Source organism: Micropterus salmoides, unplaced genomic scaffold (assembly GCF_014851395.1).
Source record: "Micropterus salmoides isolate LMB-PRFRI ecotype aquatic unplaced genomic scaffold, ASM1485139v1 Ms_hic_scaffold_14, whole genome shotgun sequence".
NCBI classification, from domain to species: Eukaryota; Metazoa; Chordata; class Actinopteri; order Centrarchiformes; family Centrarchidae; genus Micropterus; species Micropterus salmoides.
The window spans coordinates 17,094,637-17,110,561 of NW_024040485.1; the positions used below are offsets into that span (position 1 = coordinate 17,094,637).

The 15,925-nt window shown below is 40.2% G+C and overlaps 1 long non-coding RNA gene across 1 annotated transcript; it reads left to right on the forward strand.

Moving 5' to 3' along the window:
* The first annotated feature begins 7,163 nt into the window (after positions 1-7,163).
* Positions 7,164-11,515, forward strand: LOC119902120. Its single transcript, XR_005444293.1, has 2 exons — positions 7,164-7,345; positions 11,457-11,515. It is a non-coding gene; the product is annotated as an uncharacterized LOC119902120 (long non-coding RNA).
* The last annotated feature ends 4,410 nt before the right edge of the window (positions 11,516-15,925 follow it).

The window sequence follows — 15,925 nt, forward strand, 5'->3', positions numbered from 1 at the left end:
AGCAGGACTTTTCTATGGTTTGTTCTTGGGTTGAGTAAGAGGAAAGTTAAACATTTTGGTTAAGAATTAAATCCTTGTGCAAATTTAAAAATGTTAGCCTTATTAACCAGACTGGATGCAGTCTATCAGACTACAGGCTATCCAAATTGTCACACAGTAGACGTTAGTGTACCGCAGCAGTAATGAAATCATTTAAATAGTGTACAGTGACATGTAAAACAATTGTTCTGTAAGAATGCAGGGAAACTGTATATTTTAGTATAATTATGCAAACGTTAGCAAGAACAATGGCTGTGACTGAGCCTGGCAGAGTACTGCTTGTTAGGCGAAGAGTAGGACTTGCAGACTAGAATTCTGATTGACTGAAGCTACTGCACTACAATGTCTATCCCATCAGTGTACCAATCACAAGATCATTTGTTGACGCTAGCAGGTCAGTTTCCTAACTCTGTTAAATCCCAGTGTCTCCTCTCTGTGTTTCATGGATTTTTTTGGTGCAATTGAGTTAAGTCCATCAGGGTTTATGGTTGTTTCTCTGCAAAATTGCTTGAGGGCTCTGTTGTGAACTTTCATGAAAATTCTTAGTGAGTCTGCAAAGCCGCACAATTTAAACATGGACTGTTCCTTAATTGCAGCATTTTTCGATGAGCAAATTAGGCAAGAGAAATACAAACTTTTTTTATTGAGACCAAGACACATCCAAAACTATAAACTTGTGAAAAAGAACATTTTCATTAATTTCCACTTTAAGGCTCAGTCAGGTCCCGTGACTACATAGAACATTCAATTTGAGACATCAAATTTCATTATTTATGTTTCCCCTCTGCTTACATAGCAAGGAATATGTCAAAAATGCTGCACAAATGTCAGAAAATATGATTTATTCGTAGCTAAACACAGTTGAACAGCGCAAATGTTGAATATTGCATGGCCAAGGGAACTGGAGGCATCACTTTTGCTTTGTGAGCCATCCTCTTCTGCCTCTCTCCTCTCTCTTATCCTCTGTCTACCCTTTCTCCTCCTCTCTCCACTACTGTCCGTACAGTACAACACCTCTACATCTCTCTACAGGACTGAGTACAGAGCTGGTGACGGGGTGAAGCTGATGTAAAGCAGCGTTGCGAGCCTTCCCCAGTCTCCCATGCGCTTGTAGAGTCTCTTTACATCTCACTGAACCCCGAAAGTTAACAGGCTCTGGCAGACATCTGAATAAGAGGGAGGTGCAACCCAGATCTCCTAGTTAGAGCCTCTCTGTGACAGCGTTGTAAACACCGGGGCTTAATTGGGAAACCGGCCGGTGAACAGCTTGATTTTCATCAGCCATTTATTGATGCTCAAAGCTGTGTGAGTTGGAGTGAGAGGGAGCCTGCTCAGGGCCTCACAGATCACAGAGACATGAAGACTATTCACAACCTCAGCAGAGGTGAACATGAGGTAAGACTTGATGTTTTGGTTGAGCATTGCATTCTGCAACTTAAGATTTTTTTATGTTTGTTTATTCTAATTAGAGAAGTGAAATGAGGAAAATACCTATTATTGAAATGATTTATTTAACCATGCATTAAAGATTTCAGCACTCTTAAACACTGGTTATTACTGAATGAATGCTTGAATGGAGGCTCTGAAGCCTGATTATTGCTCAGTGAGACTGTTTTTCTTTTTAGGTTTATTTGACTAATACTGACTGACCAATTATCCCCTACAATTATTTACATTTTAGACTTAATTTCCCTTTAATTAAGTCTTTATTTTCTGCAGCTATCGATCCACAAACCCGACCTATAAAACAACCAATAAAGCATCGCACTCATGTCTCTACCTCTGACCTGTAAATGTCACATGGTTAAGACAGTGAGGTTGTGACTAGAAAACAGTCAGACTGACAGCTGGGCTCCAGGGGAAGAATTCAACAAGAGTGAACCAGGAGAAAATTTTGAATTGAGAAAAGTTATACTGTTGACATATTGTTATTTTGAGCTAAGCCACACATCTTTTGTTCTAGTCATTGTCAACATCCTCTCTTCTCTTCTCCTTACATTTGGTATGTTTTAATATTTGAATGTTGGTTCCCAATCTCTTTTGTGTCCCTGTCAAATGGGCCAAAGTATCAAACCTTCTGATCTGACGGGATGACTTCATAGAATTTTTTGTATTTCGTCTCAAAGAAAACTTTGCTCTCTGTCAATCCACACATAGTTATCCTGATATTATTGATGAGGCTTGGTCTCTTTTTTCTTTAGGTCAAGTTTGCAACAGCACAATTGCAAACTTGACCTAAAGAACCTAACACTTTCTTTTGTTATTTCTCTACCTTGTCTTCATGCTGTTTTAATAAACTCACAAAAGACTCAGTCTGGTAGAAAACTGAGGTGTGTCTTGTGCTGTCAGGCTACCATAGTTGGTAAGTTCTTGTGACAATAACACATTGGTAATCCTAGTTGTTGCTAATTTTCATTTACATATTATCACATCAAAATTATTATTTTTTTAATATCAGCTCCTCCACAAGCTTTCCATGTACTCCCTGGTTACTGCAGAAGAACCCTACAGGGTACCTCCAGTTCACACATTTACATAATATCAAACTCTCTCCTTTATCATGTGTGTTTAGCTATAAGGCTTGGCTTTGTTCCCTCTCTGGACTCTGTTATCAGAGTTTGTCTACATTTTGTTTTTCCTGCCTTGCCATTTTGTATTTATGATTTAAGGCGAAATAGGAAATGGACTTTGATCTTTGCAGTGTGCCGGCAGCACTCCTTAATGTCCCCCTGCATCAGTTGAACTACACAGAGGTCCTCAGGAGACGTTTAGACATGAGAGCTGACACACATATGAAAGTGTCTCCCAGGGCTGCAGTGACCTGAGGGATGATCTTAGCAGTGAGTCTGATCCATACTTTATCACGTCACCTACAGGCTGCTACATTTTACAAAACTTTGGATAGGGGTTTGTTTTTTTTGCAGAAGGCACAGTGCAAGGAGCTTGTGTTTGTTTGGGAGAAAGTAAGATCACATTTGCTATTTGAGGTTGCACTTCAGTCTTGATTTAATGCCCACACACATGCATCGATGCACACTTTGAACTGAATTAAACTGAATGGAAATCCTGCTGTAATGGCATGTGAGTAAGACTGCCAACTTCTTTTTAATCAGGAGGGACTTAATTGAGAGAAGAACAATAATTTATTGGCATGTGATAACAGTGAATAAGAATATGAGAAGTCATTTGGAGGCGATTAGACTCCGTCGTGATGACGAGGTATTTTAAAAGGGGGCGGAGCTGCAGAGGGATTACCAGATTACCTGAGGACAAGAGGTCATTTTCAAAACTTAGTTTACTCGTTTTTATCAAAACAGCATCATACACTTACATGTGAACTTCCTAGTTGCTCCTTCCATGTTTGTTAACCTTTTTTTATGCTGGCTTCTCCTGGTAACCCCGTGTTTAAGCCCTCACGCGCTTGACCATTTGACAGCGCCTCGAAATCCGTGAGTCCACGAGTGTGGAGATTGGGATTCAGCCAGAGTGTGTGAGAGAGAGAGAGAGAGAGAGGAAGAAAGAGAACAAACAGCAGCACATTGCAAGTTCCACATTGAGATGTAAAATAATCACAGCTGTCGTATGCAAGTAAAAGTGTCAAATGGTTTAGTTTGAGAAATGTTTTCCGAAAGGCAGCTTAGGAAACCTTTTCCTGAAAAAAACAAACATCTAACAAGGGCATGTGAAAATGAAAATGTTCTGTTTAGCTTAGTGAATAAAAATACATTTCTGTAGTCAGATTTAGGCATGAGTCTGTTTTGTCAACAGGTGACACTGATTAACAGTGATTACCTGGGAGAGGGACTGGCTACTGAAGTAACAACGAGAAAAAATGTGACACAGTGAAGAGATTAATGCAAGATAAATATTCAGTTACTGTCATTTTGAGATAAATCGAGGTTGAACAGACTCTTAAAAGAGAAGTTGTTTTATTTTTTTGTCACTGCGGGTGAACATTTCTAATTGAACTTGCTTGCTGAGTGAAAATGTCCCTGTAGCTGCAGATGAGAAATTAAGAAACTGCGTCAATCTGAATGATTTCTGTTATCAAACGGCTGTGACACTGCATACAAGTCTCGTCATTTTAAACACTTGAAACAAAAAACAAAACAGGGAAGTGCATTTTTGTACTTCTTTGTTAACACATGACCACATAAGGTCATGTCGTTGTCTGGGTTTTCTTGTAAGACTATCAGACATATCTGTTTTTAGAAAACAGCAGTCAGTCTGTTTAAAAAAGATAATGACACAGCAATTATAATGCAGCATCAATCCGCCTTAACACTCAACTCTCCATGTCCTGTTTGAATTCAGAGACCATCTATCTTTCATCTTTTTCATCAATCATCTATATTTTTGTACTCTGTCTATTTCCAGTGACCTTGAACTCAAATCTCCATGGCAACCCAAGCCTTTGGCTACCTTGAGTGACTTTTTATTCCCATGATGTCTCATTTTGCTTTGCTGTGTTTGGAAATACTGGAGAGCAAAGAGGAACTTAGAAAGTCCCCATTGATTAAATTTAAGCACTTTGGAAAATACTTCCCTCACTGCGAGCTGACAGTGTTGAACTTTATTTATTTATGCAGCAGAATACACCAAAGTACTGTTCTTCACTAGCCAAGAAAGAATGTTTAACATAACGTCTAGTCCCAGAAGACAGCCTGTGTCATACAATAACTATGCTGAGATTATTACGTAATTAAATGTTAAAATAGCTCAGACTGACCTCATAGCTGGAATGTGCAATTAGGTGCCCTAGTAAAAGCCTTAAGTTTACATGCCAACCAATAGCTCTTCAATGAAGGCTTTTCTTGAGAGCATGAGTCAATTCCTTATATAGACTAATCACGTCTTTCCCTGTCTTGCTCCCTGCCTGTTTTCCCAGTGCTGGGCCCAAACATTTCACAGAACTGAATCACTGCTAAGGTTTGCCTCTGGGGTGACTGGTTTTATTAGCAGACTATTTTTGGACACTTGTCAGATTCCACTACAGCGACCCTTTAGTCACTTTTCATTAGTGCTCACATTCGAAAACTCATAGAGCGCACAGTGTCTGGTTCACACTCACTCATGCTGCAATGTGCGTTGGCAGAACCAGTAGGTCGTAATGATTTGTAACTCCCTTTTGCACAGTCCAGTTATTCAACAAAGGCTTTCCTTAATACTACTGGTAATGTCAAAGTCACTTTTTTGCTGTCATGATGGCATGATCAGTGATCCGGTGTGCACTCAGTGGTCTTTCCTGCAATTTGTTCGGCTACAGACCCAAGCCGGATAAGGGGATATAATGTTTGAGCTTTCCGTCATAGGTGAGCTCGGCTGAGAATAAGGTTTCCATAAACCAGATGGGAGCTACACCCATTACAGTACTGGGTTGCCAAAGTATAAACTGAGAGTAAGGTTTCCAGTGGAGGAAATGGGTCACACAGAAGGGTCACTGCAGTGTAAGTTGGACCATAAGGTATCCTCAGAGGAAGGGGAGGTATAATAGGGACCTTATGATATAAGAACAAAATAAGGTCTCCGTCATGGAAATGGGAAAAAACACTGTTGCCATGTGTTTTTGAATTACGGCAGACCTGGAAAGGTGCATCGTTGCATAAGATCCAACAGAAATGGTCATTCCTCGTGTCCTCTCATAGCTGAAAAGCAGATCTAAGATTTCCCAAATGACAGCAGCAGGTTTAAAAGTGTATCTGTACATAAAGCAGATCTACGCAATGAAAAGGTGACGTCCACATGCAGATCCGTCTGCAGTAGAAGTATCAAAAGCAAATTAAATATATAGCAAAATTATTTTCAAATGAACTGCTGTAAAGAAGGATTTCCATCAAGGAAAGTGCTGCTACATTCAGGTCATTAATCAACACTTGCTCGAGGTGACTGGACACTGTAGTGCCCCAACAGCTGCTGTGATATAGCTTCACTGTGTAGGAGCACTACACGCCCTGCCGGTCAGACAGCACCCTGTGTGTGTGTTTGTGTGTGTGTGTATGGGGGGGTAGGTGTTTGCTATTTGTCTAAGTTGGCTCTGACACACCTGCAGACATGCTGAGGCTTGTCTCATCAATTTTCATGTAACCATGCCCCGTAGCTACAGAAAACAAAACAAAAAGAATAACACCCTGCATGCTCAGCCATTCAGATGGTAATGTAGTGGGGTTTTTTGTTAAGATTATCGGAGGAAATGTTTCCATCCACAGTAACTGCAGAACAGAGCAGTGTTACAGAACACTGTTAAAAGAAACAGCAGAGAAAACTGGTTTCACTAAAATTAAACATTTATTAAAGGAAATGAAAAGTTGTTATGTGACCTGACCCACATAACTTAGTGAGTTCACGCATTAGGCCTACTGTACTGTAGGTTGGTCACAAGCACACATCATACTGTTTGTGAGTACATACAGTATTCGAGTCAATGCACATTAACTTACAACTGCCTCCTTTTGACGAGTGGAGAGTAAATAGGCTTTTATTTAATGCCAGCAGAACACTTTTTGTCTTCTTTCTTCCTCTTTTGCTCGACTGAACTAAAAGACCATAGACCACAACGCCAAAGGCATAGTTAGTGTTTTGTGTGTGCGTGCGTGTGTACACGCACTTCACATGACCTCACTCTTTCACATCTCACTCACAACGGACTCTTACACCTGGTGATACTCACAACACACAAACACTTTTACAGCTTTCATTTCCCCTTTTTATTCCCATTTTGGGACTCTGAGATGGGTGGAGTGGTTTTTGTTTGAGTAATTTAGTGTTATTATGCAAAATGCTGCAAACCTCGCCTGCAACTAAAGCCCGGTGGTGCAATGTTTTCAGATCTGTGTGTGTGTGGGAGCCTTTCTTTTAATATCCTAACATGGGGAATTTGTTTTGAGGCACATTTAATAAAGGCTTCTTGTGATTTCATTTCATATTCAGTTTGCCTAGGTTCCCCTCTCTGTCTGACATCATTCAGTGCTTGTGTGAGTAAAGTAAAGCAACCACAAGATGTTCGCCATGCAGGAAACACATAAGCTCAGACAGAGGGCCCATTCTTACACAAAGTGGGCAGGGTGCAGTGACGTTGTGACCAAAATACACGCTCACTCAGAGAGAGAGAGAGAGGAGGAGGAGGAGGACGGGAAACAAGGGTAGAGAGGGAAACAGGAACAGAAAGTGAAGACATGTCAAGATGTCTGGGTGAGGGGGACCAGAACAGAGCAGAAGCCAGATGCCAAAACAGAAACAGAAGTTTGAGCAGCTGACTGGATTAGACAGGAGAGGAGAGCTGACCTGCCACTTCACAAGCGCCTGCGGGGTAAGGTGTTGCTTTCAAAGAGACCTTGAGTGCCAGCAACTTGAAACTGAAATGTTGAAACTGTTCTGAGTGGTTTATGTAAGATGTTTTTGTTGTGTGACAGTGGGAAAACAGAAGCCAAATTGCTGTAACTGTGGCAAGCACCTTTTGAAAAAAAAAAAGGTTTGGCAGTGGTTAGATTTGACAGGATGTTTGACAAGTTACAACGATAAGCTGATAAGTTTCTTCCTGCCTTTGAGTGCTGTGGAGCGTCACAATAACACGCTCTTCTTGTTATTTTCATGACTTTTTAAAATAACCATTTGATTGAAAATGTCAGTTTACGGAAAGAAAAAGTCTAACTTTGTCACTAGTCAGGCCTGTAACCTTTGTATTTATCAACCATATAGAATAAGTTCCCGTGACTCTGTTCAGGGCATCTTTGTAGAAAACATATTTGGCGCAAATATTTACTGCTGATGGTTTTGGTTTCATCTGAAGACTTTCCTGTAAGCTCATTTCACATTTTGTGAACTGACTTGGGCTTGTGCACTTGTTTTTGCTTGATGAGGAAAACTGTACTCCTCCAGACTATCAGCAGGCCTGCAGCTACCCAAGAGAAACAGCTGAACAGAACTTAGTCATCCAAGATAGCTTGGTGAAATAAAACATAAGTAGCACAGCTTTAATCATTTGTTGGTGGCTGACTGAAGTCAAACTGAACGTGTCCAAGCACTGCATTAATACTGCCTGATGAGGGCTCTGGTCTGACTGTGTGCTTAGGGCTAGTCATTAAAGATTCCTGCCTTGCCTTCTGTCACAACTTTGTCTTGTAGGTCGCACATGCTCCTTTAAAAGCAGCAGGGGCTAAGTGAGTGCAATCATAACATTTTTTTCTCAGCCCCTTCCTGGCTTTGTGTGCCCCAGAAATGGCCTTTTCCTGTATATGAATGGATCCAGGAGAGCACAAAGTCATGAGAAAGTGAAGCACCCGGTCAGAGTCTTAGAATGGCATCTCAGTGAGATGATACGAACCAGAGAAATATTCAAGATTGTGGCCTCATTTAAGATGTGTTCAGAATACATCTCTTGTCTAAACATGGCTCTTATTAAATGACCTCTTCTGTTGTGCACCTTTGCTTAATCAGAAACTAACCTCAGTTCCGACATGCGTCATCAACATTTACAGCGTGAACACCCTCAGTTACTCTCGATGCTCAAAATGGCCTGCAGAGAAAGAGACTTTTGGCAAAGTAATACTGGCAATAAAAGTGTTTACCTTAAGAAAAGTTTAAACATAAAAAAACAAGTGAGGAACTACTTTAATACAATAAATATTTGGCTTGTCTTTGTATATGAGCACAAAGAAAAGACAAAACAAGATCATAACGTGTCGAGGATTTCAGTGTCGATGACACTAAAAATAGTTTACCCATAAGTTACCGAGATCTCTCACTCATCGTTGCCAGAGACAAAAACTAAAACACTCGACTGACTTATGAATTACATTTAATGACTTTCCCTCATTGTTAGTCATCTCTTTCATATAGCTAGATCACACATCTGTGTGCCCCTGGCCTTTGTCCCACTCCTACAGACTTATTGTTTGGTGACTCTGGCTTGTCGTGTCTGACAGTTACCATAATGTGAGGGGGGTCAGAGTGTGCACATAGGTGCTTGCTGCTCAGCCGAGCTCATCACAACAACGTGTACCTACAGGAAATAATCAAGAATAATGTGGCAGTGACATTGTGGCTCCGAACAATATGCACGGCCCACGGTATCGTTTACAATCAAGTTTCCATCCAAATGTGACGCAAATTATGAACATAATTTCCAGGAAATTAGCGAAAGAAAATGTGAATTCATTTATGTTTCCATCCACTACTGATAAGGATTCGGATGACAGTGGTTCCCACCTTTTGGCTGATGACCCCTTCAAATGAAGAGATTACTTGCAAAACCCTCATCACTGATCACAAATGTCTACTGATTGTCTACCAAAGAGTAACTGTGAACCCAATTCCATATCCATCCATCCATCCATCGTCAAACACTTATCCTACAGGGTCGCGGGGCCCAATTCCATATTTACATGCTAATTGTGTTTGCACTGAAGTAAATAAAGTATACTTAAAGCAGCAAAAAAATGTCAAGTGTGCTGTTCTCCCACAATGCAATGGACAAATGAAACGGAGGAGATTCTCACAGCTGCATAGCTCCAGAACACCTCTGAAAGGAAAAAAAAATATCTAGAAGGATTTTTAGAAAACTGTTTTTTTGTTAAGTTTAACTGATAGTGACATTCTAAAGTTGCACGTTTGATTGCCTTTGCACAATATAGTATATTTTACAAGGTTTCAAGGTTCTAGTTCCCTTTATGCTACTCATGAAAACATAAAAATATATTCTAAACAAAATGATATGCAGCAAATGGTGAAAATAATAATAATAATATTTTTCATGATCGAGTACTGAGGATGAATTAAGGAGTCGGTCAGTCACAGCCATGGGGAAGAAGCTGCTCTGAAGTCTGGTGAGACGACAGGGGAACTTTTACCACATAGCAGCAGGGTGAACAGGCTGTGGCTGGGGTGGGTACTGTCTGTGGGCTCCACGCAGGCACCTCACTGAACAAGAACCCCCCCCCTTCTGTAAAACGTTTACAGAATTTTGTGTAGGAGAAACATGTTTTTTTCTACTTCCTCTTATTCATCTGATGACCTTTTCAGGTTTATCTTGCGGCCACTTGTAAGGGGTCTTGACTCCCTGGTTGAGAACCAAGAGTAAACTGTTGGATGTAAGGATTCAAAGAGATTAAATGGCTAGCTTGCACCTAAAATCCAAAACAAACAATGTATTTACAATGTAAATCAATGTATTTTTAAGGTCGATGAGGCCCTGCTTGGCCTAAACGCACACCTGCAACGTTTTTAAAATAAGAATTACATACAAAAGTACTAATATGTAACCAAACTGCAACATGCGCAGCCTCAAATGTGGTGATTTGTTTTACATCAGTTTTGTTTTATAGAGAGGAGACAGCTCTTTCTAAACTCTCACTTTGGAGTTCCAGGTGACTCTTGCTACTTAGCTTTGAGCGCTCAGCTTCCTGTTGAGCAAATGAACAGGAGGGAAGTTAGCAGGCTGTCTGCGGGTAAACCAATTTCACACATGAGGCGCAACGCACTGCGGCAGCCATGCCAAATCTATTTGCTCTCCCCTTGCAGGTGTGTCCCCCCCCTCTCTGCCTAAGATGCAGCCAAATGTGAGATGAAAATCTCTTCTCCCTCCTGCATCTAAAATACAAAGAATCTCTGTAGCCGTGAGCTATGGAGAATCGAAAGGATACACTTGAGTTAAATAGTGTTTGAAATCATTTGAAAAACTATAGTTGTTTAACATCATTTAAATGAAGACGTAGCTCAAGGCCTCATACTTAACCAAACTGTCTATATTCTCAGAGAGAAAGGGAACCCTTTTATTTTTAAGGCTTGCGTTTCTTTTGCAGACCTACTTCATTAATTGAAGTACCTCACCTTGTGTTTGCTTCTCCGGGAGAGCTGTTAGGAGGAAATTTCATCCGAGGCCAGAGGAAATAGTTAGAATCAGACATTTATGAAAATGTAAGCCAGATCCCATCTATCTCCTCCAATGGGAACCATTAGCTGAGTACATTAAGATGAATCTCCTGCAGCAGGTCTGTCTAGCCTACCTCTTTCCCTTCTCTCTCTTTTGTTTTTCATGAAGCTCTGTCACACTCTCGGTCTCAGCGGGACTCTTAGAAAGATTGGTTACCTCTATCTCTGTCTGGCCTTTCCTCAGACACAATCTCCCTTCGTTTCGTCCTCTCTTTCTTTCTCTCCCTTTGCCCCTCTTTTCCTCAGTGGGACTCTTAAAGGAGATCTGCCCTGAATCCTGAATGACTCCTCTGCAGTATTAATGAGAAGAAAGCTGAAAATCCAAAGCTGACACAGACAAGAGGGGGAGAGCAGGAGTAGAGACGTTAAAGACAGCGACAGAAAGATGGATTGGAGGCAGGGAAGGGATAGAGGGAGGAAGAAGACGAGCTGTCTGCTGGAAACCAAATTTCTCTCCATGTTCACTTTCTCTTTTTGTTTTTGTTTCACAGACCTACCCAAATCAAACCACTTCTCTACAAGGGGATTAAACGAAACCAAAAACCAAAGGGCAAGAGGGCAAGAGAAGACTTCTGAAGATAACAAGCAAGAAAAGTGTTGCCAAGCAGCACGAACAAACTTGTCTGAAGTGCGGCCTGCATCAAGATCAGAATCATCACAAATGGGGGCGATTTCAAACAAAACACATGAACTTTTGGTCTTGTTTTAAAAAAATGCTTTGGTTTTGTAATCACCTCATAGGACACTTTAAGGAACGAGCCACAGATGAAGTCACCCTCTGTGCTTCCTGTGTTTCTGTTTAAAATAAACCACTCAAGCCTGAGCACATACACAAGCATCACAGGTAGATAGTGCTGTGTTTCACGGCAAAGATCTAAACTTTGATCATTATCAAATAGAAAACAGTTCAGAGTCAATTTGAGGGTAAAGCTGGGAACCGGATTACGGGAAAAAAGGACTTTCTCAAATCTCAAATCAACACCATATCTTAATTGTTTTGGTGTCTATAGCAGCCTGTTATGCACATTTACTGACTTGAAATCTTCACAGCCCTCTAAAGGATTTATTAAAACTTTACAACTGCCAAACAGACTCAATTATAAGGAGCCACAGCTCCGTATCCAGAAGCCATGGATGGGAAAACAGAAAGCATCCAGGATTTTTTCAACCAACTTTGGAGCTTTGCTACTGAAAAACACAACCAGGGGGCCTACAACACAGTCTGCCTGGTGGTCCTCCTGACGCTTCCCCTGCTGGTCCTCCTCACTACGTTGGTGGCGTGCTGCCACTGCTGCTGCTGTCGCCATGCCAACAGCTGCTGTTGCTGCTGCTGCTGCGGAGACACCATGGCAACCGCAAGGTCAGAAACAAAGAAGAAAAAGGTTTCGGCCAATACAGAAGACTTGTGGATCTCCGTCAAGACTGACAGGGTCGCCCTTGCAATGGAGTAGGCCGGGTGGAGCTGATGGAGCGTAAAACTCAAACTAGCGTAGACTCAAAGGAGGCTGAAGACATTGTTCAAAGGACTTCACATTGTAATGGGCACAAATGTGGTTGAACTGTGTAAACGGTGTACAGATTCTTGTCATTTTGTATTTGTATAATGTATGTGGATGATGTTTACAGCATTTTGTATGAGCTATTTAGTGTGTGGTACGTAAAGGAAGAAAAATGCTTGACAGAGGTATATACATAGGTATTGTGTGTGTGTGTGTGTGTGTGAGTGGATTAGACAGATGGTGTGTGTGGTGTGAGGACTTTAACCTGAATGCACACCAACCAATGTGAACTCGAGTCACTGTGGGGACAAAAATTGGGTAGAGACTTAGTTTTAGGGTTCAGGTTACAATCAGGTTAAGGCTAGGGTAAGGGTTTAGGGAATGCATTATGTCAATGAACACATGTCCCCACAGAGATAGAGGAACAAACATGTGTGTGTAAGTGGGTTACAGAGAAGGTGTATGTGTGTGTGTGTGTGTGTGTGTGTGTGTGTGTGTGTTAATGTGTGTGAGTGGGTTAGAGAGAAGTACAGTGTTATTGAGAGCACTTTGTTCTTAGAGCTCCCATGTGAAATTCATTGTGTCCGCATTTGGGAGAGAGAGCCAATTTAAGTTCTGCCCAGTGTTCAGACGGCTGTAATACTGCCCACTTTTCCAATTCAGGCTGCAATATAGGCTGATGATTGAAAGCCACTGACTCTCAAAAAGTTTAACTCACAGGATGCAGAAAGAAAACTGTAACTCTTTCATTTAGATTATATTAAATCTAATAGAGTGTAGGCCACAGAGAAAGAGACACTTCTCCTAGTTGCTGTTCTCAGCTCGAGTGAGCCTTAAAGCCACAATTCATAATCCAGGTGTATTGAAAACCAGCAAAAAGTAAAAAATTACACCTGTTGGTTAACAAACCTTTTAATGCACTGATTAACACTAGACAAAAACCATACTGAAGTCAGCAATGTTTTCTGGATTTCAGTGAAACATAAAAGTAAAAATTCTTCACAGAAAAGACTCCAAACTGCTTTGAAATTTAAGAGCGCTCCAGAGGTCTTGGTTGAGAGCAGATCCTAGATGGCTGCAGTACAGAAACAGAGGTGAGCACACAACGTCTGAGGCATGTTTTTGAGAGATTATACACAATATGATGAGCCCACTAGCAGAAGCAATTCAAGGTAGGATCGTTCTAGGCTGTTATTTGCTTTTGATTTGAACATTTTATAAGATGTTGCACCACTTTCTTCCTTCACCCCTTTCTTGCATTTATCAGGGGTGCAAACAACACAAATTAAAGCTGCAAGCAGTAGAATTTCCTTCTTTTTATTTCCATTTCAGTCAATATCCTATTCTTTATAAAATAAGAACGTCATTGTTTTTCATTTCCTATGTATATTATTATTAGAAATATAAAGGATATGATTTAAAATTAAATATGATTTTGCAGAAAAACAAAGCACTGAGTAAAATGTTTTGTAAAAATATTTCTGTAAAGAAAGCGTGAACAATGCAACATATCTTTCATTAGCTATTACAGCTCTGAACATACATGGGATTCATCAGTTAAAAGCTACTTCTCAAGGGTAAAAATACTGTAAAACGTTTTACTCTTTTTAAGTTATGTTGTCTCTACAGCATTCTTTAGTGTAATTCTTAGAAGTTTTATTAATACAGGCCCAGAGTTCATTCACATCAGCAATGTTTGTAAATACAGCTGTATTTCAATTATAATCATTTACATTTACAAAGTTATGTGGTCCGAACAAATTAGGTAAAAAAGATGGTTAAAAACTTTATTATTTTTGAACTTATTCCACTTAAAATACTTTTTAAACATTCAAGAAGAAGAGATACCCTGAAATAATCAGATGATTTGGGCTTAAGTAGATTGTGCCTGAAAGCTCTTTGAGTGTATGACATCTCAAAGCCCAATTAAGCAGAAGCATCTCAGCAGTATCATCATCTTTATGCATTAGCTTACTAAGTTGATCGTCTTGTTCAAGTGCTGCTGGGAAAACAGGCCCCACTCATTTCATTACTGCACAGACAGATACATTCCCACGTGGAAGCTGGGGTTTGCCTCTTCTGCTTCATGTTCAGAGAGAGAGACTGTACTTGTTGGGCTTAATTGGAAAGCTTGCCCTGCAAAAATGAACGCCTCAGTAGCAATGCACGAACACTTACAAGTGTTATCGCCCAGACTGAGACGTTTGCCAAGAAATAACACCATCAACATGTTCAGGGGTTGGCTGAACACGCCATTGTGGTTTGTATTTGTCAGAGAGAGATATAGAGTCAGTTCCTGTTCATTATAACTGACAGTGTCAGGAAATGATGAGTAGTTAAACGAAGGGGAAGATTACAGGAATAGTCCAACTTGTTGGGAAATACTACTTAATTGCTTTTTGCCAAGATGAGAAGCTTGATACTGCGCTCATGTCTGTGTGGTAAATATGTAGCTGGTGCCAGCAGCTGGTTAGCTTAGTGTAGCAAGACTGTAAACTGGTGGAAACAGTTAGCCTGGCTCTGTACAGCAAAATAAAAACTTACATGTTATAACTTTGTTTAATCCATACAAAGTGTAAAGATTTTTTTTTACAGAGATTATGCGTCAGACTATTTCTCAGAGAAGTATGTCTTTCTGTTTCTACTTAACACATTGAACACATAAATCCTAAGAATGTTTTAATTCATTACATCTTATACTGGTTGCATTAATGAGATCACTTTTTTTTTCTGTTGACATGTTGACATGGTCCAAGCTTCTCTTCTCGACATTTGTTAAGCAGTGTTTGTGGTATTGACCCTCAGTGTGTTTTGATGGCTCTCACTTTGAACAAATCATATTTTATTTGAAGGAATATGAAATATATATGTTTAGCTTTTTTCGCCTTTTGTCAGATTGCAGCGTTCAGAGGGAACAGAGGTGTGAGGATTCGCCATCTCTTTGAACAGCAAATCTGCCATCCTGGATGGTTTCCTATATGATGAGCACCGTGTTTTTGATCCCATCCAATTATGCTTGACGTTGTATATTTAGGACGTGTTTTTGTTGTTCCACAGTCGGAAGAAATGCTGAGACAAATCTTTTTTTTTTTTTTTAATTATGTGCCTGGCTGGGCTTTGTTGGTAGCTCTGCATGCATAATTTATCCTGACATATAGAGACACTATGATAAAGGAGAGCACAATGTGGAAGTTGACAGGGAGAGAAATAAAAAAAAGGTTTAGCTTTGTGGAATCTCATCTCTCTATTTCTAACATAAACTGATGTTAATGGAACCTTTTGAGTTTTAACATAAAGTCATTATCTTTATGTGTGAGCATGTCATATATTGCACAGGTCTCTTCATTCAACGTGACTGCTGAGACTCAGATATTATATGCTCACAGTAAATCCACATTTATGCAACCAATGCATTTTTTTGAGTATACATGCGTCCCAATGCAAACAATACTCCTTGTCAT